Source organism: Pseudorasbora parva, chromosome 1 (assembly GCF_024679245.1).
Source record: "Pseudorasbora parva isolate DD20220531a chromosome 1, ASM2467924v1, whole genome shotgun sequence".
In the NCBI taxonomy this organism is placed as follows: domain Eukaryota; kingdom Metazoa; phylum Chordata; class Actinopteri; order Cypriniformes; family Gobionidae; genus Pseudorasbora; species Pseudorasbora parva.
The window spans coordinates 57,362,662-57,369,310 of NC_090172.1; the positions used below are offsets into that span (position 1 = coordinate 57,362,662).

General features: G+C 41.3%; 1 pseudogene; it reads right to left on the reverse strand.

The window, feature by feature from the left end:
* Positions 1-685: 685 nt before the first annotated feature.
* LOC137069670 (HMG domain-containing protein 3-like) lies at positions 686-5,476 on the reverse strand (annotated as a pseudogene).
* Between the last annotated feature and the right edge of the window lie 1,173 nt (positions 5,477-6,649).

A 6,649-nucleotide genomic window follows, 5' to 3' on the forward strand; every position in this document is an offset into this window, starting at 1 on the left:
TGAGAGTGCAATCTGCTGCAGAACACAAAAGCAGGAATTCAACACCTGAGGAGGGGAGAGAATACTTTAAATGGAACCTTCAAAGTTATAATTTTTGATTCATGTTTATTATGCTAGTGTTTCTTACATTTCCTTCAACCTCACAATGTTCCGTCAAAGTTCTTAAGTCTTTCTGTTTTATTACTGTTGATTCCACACATGCCACTTCATCCTCAATATTACCCGAAAAAGCTTGAGCCATCTATCATGAGATAAGACATGTTCAGTTATTGAAAGAAACTGGCTCTGTGACAAATTGCTTATGTTTCTCTATTGTAAGTTGCTGTCATACAAATGTAAATTAAAATAAATAAGTCATAAAAAAAAAAAATATATATATGTAATCATAATTGAGGACTGCAGTTGCAATTGTATTGCTATATTACCAGTTTATGCTGTGAATGAGTCAGTGGCTTGCCCCAGAAAGTTTTGGTGGGTTTTATCATGTGCAGTCTGGTAATTTCAGGAGCCCTGCTCTTTGTATCTAAAGACACAATAAATGCAAAGAGACTTGAAATGTGCATAGAATGCAATAAATAATATTCAAGGTAAAGCATTGATATAAATAATTTACCAACAACCAAACGTCCAAGCAAATCTTTTTGGAGGTTTCTAGTTGATTTTGACTGGCCCTTTTGGATTTTTGTCAGCATTGATTTGTTTTTTTTTCTTCATTTTGAATGTGCAAAATATTTCTGACAAGAAACATATGAGTGGTGGGCTACATCATATTCAGGAAATAGTTATTCTTCCGCATTCCTGAAAAAAGTTGTTCTGCAGCTTGTGTATTAACTCTTCCAGCCAGCTCTGGAACAAGCTGAATCTTTCTGAGTGAGTCTCGCACATCCTTAGAATTTGACTCGTGGAATTTGTCATATAGGGCATAGTGAGCCGAGGATCCAGTCACTGGATGGCAGTTGGCATCTTCATCCAACTTCTTGTCACTCAACCAAGGTAGGCTTACAGTAAGGGTTCCACTCTGTGCAGCCCTCAGATTGTGTTCTGTATCCTCTGCCAGCCGACCTTCAAATGGAGTAAATGGCATTGCTTCTGGTCTCCGTAAGTTAGCATGGGTGGCCAGACCTCTGGCAAAGTCATAAATAGGGTGTTTGGCATGTGTTTCCACGAGAACAACATGTCAGAAAAGTCTCTAGGACTTTCAGCCCGAAGGAGACATTTCACACTGTAAACCACACCACAAGGGCATAAAATGACTGCCCATCCACCTGAAAAGAATAGTTTATTTAGTAAATAACAGTCAATAACTTATCTTGTCGTATGCAGTTCTGTTTTGCATCTCTCCTCTGAGTCTAGATAAAAGATCAGTCTTTGATCCTTGAGTGCCTACACCACAGGCCTTGCAGAGTTTTCGAATGTCTGCAACCTGTTGTTAGACCACAATTATGTTTGATACTTCCATTACAATTATAATTTCCACTTTTAATTGTATGTTAGTTCAATTTGAAGGTGACAACTACTTTAAGCCTATATGGTCATGATTGGTTTTACTTACAATTATCATTATTTTCAAATTGACCCTTTTCACATATGTGATCATGCCTATCCAGGTATCAACATTCTATGAACATTTACACTGCTATAACAACTTCTGCTTCTGTGAACACCAGAAATGTGAAATGGGTCCATTGCAAAATGTAAAAGACTACAGAAAAGGACAGTGAAGTGCAGAAAGGTGTAAAATACCTTTAGATTCATTAATTCATCACTTAGCAGGGTATATGCAGGAATCCTGAAGTTAATTTCAATACCTTTTTAAGACTTTTTAAAGACCTTCTCAAAATATTAAGACCTCATCGCACTTCAAGTTCTAATCGGCAACAAACCTTTAATAAACAGTTGTAGTCGAATGTGGACTTAAAATCTCTATTGTAGGAAACTAAATATGTGAAACTAAATATAAGGACATCACTCAGGCAGCAGTAAAGGCTACTGCGCCTTTAAGACCTGATGCAGGGATATGCTCGTCTTTCTCGACTGTGCATACTATCCAGTTCACTTAAGGCATATTCAGACTATGTCTGCTTGGATACTCATCAAGATGGGCATGATGACATACTTCTTGTGCGAGTTTGTCCGTTTAAGCGCAAGACTTGAAAGAAAACTCTGTGAGACGAGTGCGCGCTCTCGGATGATGCACAGCGTCAGATCTTCTCTCAGCGCGCGCGTCTTCACTCGAGTTGTGACGGAGAAAACGACTGGTCATATGCGCACATACGGCAGCACTCGCATGCATATTTGAACAAAGTTTACAAAGAGGTGAAACAGCTCGGTAGGTGAAGCGAGTTTACCCCCCACAACTCAAAATCAGCCGCATTTGGCTGGTGGCGGGTGCTAATTTCCATCCCTGGCGCGTGCGCTGCGAGCCGATCTCAGACTGAGCACCCTGTTGTTTTTTAATACTTATGGGGATGAAAATAAATATATTCATAAATACTTTTTGGAGTCAAACTCTTTTGACAAAGCTTGAACAAAATACTTTCAAAATTGAAGACTTTATAAAGCCGTGATAAGACTTTTTAATACTTTATAAGGGTCTTAATTTTCCCAAAATTGATTTATCACCTTTTAAGACTTTTCAAGACCCCGCGGATACCCTGCGGAGTCTTTCCTCCGTCATATCCATTTCAGTAATGAGGTCTTGTGCACTTGAGCTCTGCACCTTTTGCCACTCTGAAAGAAATGTAGTGAAACAAATTCATGAAAAAAATTGACATTTTTGTTGTTTTATGAAAAACATCATCATAAACTCTTTTCACTGTACTTCAAAGAGTTGCAACAGATCTATTTTGCCTCATTACATCCAGCTGCACACATTGGATATGCAGATAAGATGAAGAACTTAAGCATTCACAAGAGACAGAAGCAGTTTACATTTTTGTGTATTATTGTTCAACAGACTTACTTTTCAACAAGCCAGCTGCAATCCTCTCCATTGAAAGGGTCTCCCAGAAGTCCTCTGAATTCACCTCCCCATTGTAGGTTTCACACGGTACACTTATGTCACTGACTGGATAAAAAAAGTACATTACACAGCTTGACTGCAAGCTAGAAAATGAAATAAATAAACTAAATTAACCACTAAATTATATTTTTTTACCTGCCATGCTGAACGCTCCCTTTCTGTGTAAATCCATTACAACAACTGGTGGATGATGACCACATTTAAGACATGAAAAGTTGTATTCATGGTGGGTCAGTGCCTCAAAATGTAAATAGCCATGAAGAAACTCTGACTCCTTTGGGTAAGGCACACGTGTTGTTTTTTGCAAAATAGAACGCACTCTTCCAACTGACACATGAGTCTTAGTGAGAATAATCAAAAGAACATGTATTAGTTTCAGCTGAGGAAGAACCTTAGAATAAGAATAATGGGTCTCATTCACCAAGCTTGCGTACTTGGAAATGTCCGTACAAACAATTAGGAACAAATTCATGTGTGCACAAAAGTATATTGAATTAGGTGGACATTTTCTTGAGAAGTTCTCCTGTGCGTATAAATATGAAAAACCATGAAGTTATTAATGAATGAGACCCATTGTCCTTTCCATTTCACAAATAACTCATGTAAGAAACAATACCTGAACAGAATTCCTTATAAAATGGCATAGGAAGATGGTCAGCAGCACTTTGTCACTAAAATTGTGAAGCCCATGCATCCAGTCCTGGTATCTGTAAAACATACCACAATTACTGCATTTCTTGCAGTATGTGGATATTCCTAAAGGGGAAAAAAAGACAATAATAAGACATGATGAGGTAAAACAATCACTTACAATTTACTTTGTGTATGGAATACTTTAATTTAACACTACCCCAGTATTGTAACAATGCAAAATGACTGCAAACTGACATAAACCATTGACTTAACAGATATTAAATATTCACGTATATTAAATATTGAAAATATATTCCTACCAGTCACTACACCAGTGAACATTGCCACTTTAGCATGTCTTGTGATGAGGACAGGAGCACTGAGACGAACAGGTCCAGGGCACTGAGAGCAGAACTCCTCCTCAGGAACAAGATGTTGAGGAATATCTTCCTTCTTTATTCCCTCCATAAAAACATCTGATGGTGTGTCAGGAAGCTTTTTCTTGTGGTATATATTAATGAGCCGTGGTATATATTAATGAGCCGAAGAGAACGCATGTTACGCCTCTCTTCATCAAACTGCACTGGTTGCCAATGGCTGCTCGCATCAAATTCAAGGCTCTAGTTCTCGCCTACAAAACAACCACTGGTTCTGCACCATTATACCTAAACTCAATTGTTCAGACTTACACACCCTCCAGAAGCTTGCGTTCTGCAAATGAGCGGCGCCTCGTGGTTCCTTCCCAAAGAGGCATGAAATCGCTCTCACGGACATTTTCCTGGACCGTTCCCACCTGGTGGAATGACCTGCCGATCTCAATTCGTGCTGCCGAGTCTGTAGCCATTTTTAAAAAACATCTTAAGACACATCTTTTCCAATTGCACTTTTCCTATTGCACTTGACCAATACAGAATAGCACTTACTGATCATATCTACGTCTCTCATCCGGATTTGTGCCTTCAGGCGGGTATGTTACATAGTTATCAGAGCTACCAAAACCCAGTGTTCTGTATTTTGCGTACGTGAGTTTTTGCTGTCGATGGCTATTGCTGCGCGTTTAGCTAGAATGCCATACAAAACCAACCCATTGGGCCACTGAATCCGCATTAACGACAACAGTTGGGGCATCAGCCTTAGTCCTAATGGGTTGTTATCTTAGCTATCCAAATCCAGTGTTCTGTATTTTCCGTACGTGAGTATTTGTTGTAGCTGGCTATAAAAAAAAAAAAAAAAAAAAAAAAAAAAAAACATTGTGTACTCTGCTAATTAATTGCGATTTCTTACAGCTCTTACAGGTTGTTGGCTTTGTTTGTTTCGTTGCTTCTATTGCTCTACCCTTTTTTTGTAAGTCGCTTTGGATAAAAGCGTCTGCTAAATGATTAAATGTAAATGTAAATGTAAATATATATTGTACCTGATATATTGTATTGTACATGATTTCCTACCTTTAATACAAGGGCAGTGCCAAGTGTTTCTCTTGGAATTGTAATTAACCAAGACTCTTCCCAGTCTGCTATATGAAATTTTTGGCTCATACACAGATATATAATACTTGTAGTCAGGGCCTCCAATGCTTACAAGGCTAGTAAATGTGGCACCTTTGCTTTTAGCCTGATCTTGTTGTTTAAGGCATTGTTTTTTTCTTGTGTCTCCAAACCATTTTTGCTCAACGATCTCAGTCAACACATCCTCTGATAACTCTTCACTTGGTGCAATAGCACTGGAGTAGTCTACAGACTTCAGGTGAAGACATGGTGTAACCAAAAGGTCACTCCTTTGTGCCATTTCAGCACAAGTGTTGCAGATGTCCATTTCACACATTACTCTCTGTGAAGAGCCCCAAATTTTTTTCACCACATGAATGGGGATACAAGGGCCACGAAAGGATTTTGCTACAACATACATCCCGTTGTTTTTATCAACACACTGTGCTGGTAGATTATATGTAGAAGTTATAGGATTTATGACTTCATGTTTCCGCTCAATGTGTTTGTTCAAATTTTTTGAATTCAGGCTCACTCCACAGTCAGGACAATTTACAATGATTTGCTTTCTCTTAATCACTGGAGGAGGAGCTGCTGATTCTACAGGATGAGCCGTGGCCTGTGCTGAATGAGTTGGAGGGTGCAGCAAAGTTGTGGCCTGTGCTGAATGAGTTGGAGGGTGCAGCAAAGCCGTGGCCTGTGCTGGATGAGTTGGAGGGTGCAGCAAAGTCGTGGCCTGTGCTGAATGAGTTGGAGGGTGCAGCAAAGCCGTGGCCTGTGCTGGATGAGTTGGAGGGTGCAGCAAAGTCGTGGCCTGTGCTGAATGAGTTGGAGGGTGCAGCAAAGTTGTGGCCTGTGCTGAATGAGTTGGAGGGTGCAGCAAAGCCGTGGCCTGTGCTGGATGAGTTGGAGGGTGCAGCAAAGCTGTGGCCTGTGCTGAATGAGTTGGAGGGTGCAGCAAAGCCGTGGCCTGTGCTGAATGAGTTGGAGGGTGCAGCAAAGCCGTGGCCTGTGCTGAATGAGTTGGAGGGTGCAGCAAAGCCGTGGCCTGTGCTGGATGAGTTGGAGGGTGCAGCAAAGTTGTGGCCTGTGCTGAATGAGTTGGAGGGTGCAGCAAAGCCGTGGCCTGTGCTGAATGAGTTGGAGGGTGCAGCAAAGCCGTGGCCTGTGCTGGATGAGTTGGAGGGTGCAGCAAAGCCGTGGCCTGTGCTGGATGAGTTGGAGGGTGCAGCAAAGCCGTGGCCTGTGCTGAATGAGTTGGAGGGTGCAGCAAAGCCGTGGCCTGTGCTGGATGAGTTGGAGGGTGCAGCAAAGCCGTGGCCTGTGCTGAATGAGTTGGAGGGTGCAGCAAAACCGTGGCCTGTGCTGAATGAGTTGGAGGGTGCAGCAAAGTCGTGGCCTGTGTTGGATGAGTTGGAGGGTGCAGCAAAGTCGTGGCCTGTGTTGGATGAGTTGGAGGGTGCAGCAAAGCCGTGGCCTGTGCTGAATGAGTTGGAGGGTGCAGCAAAGC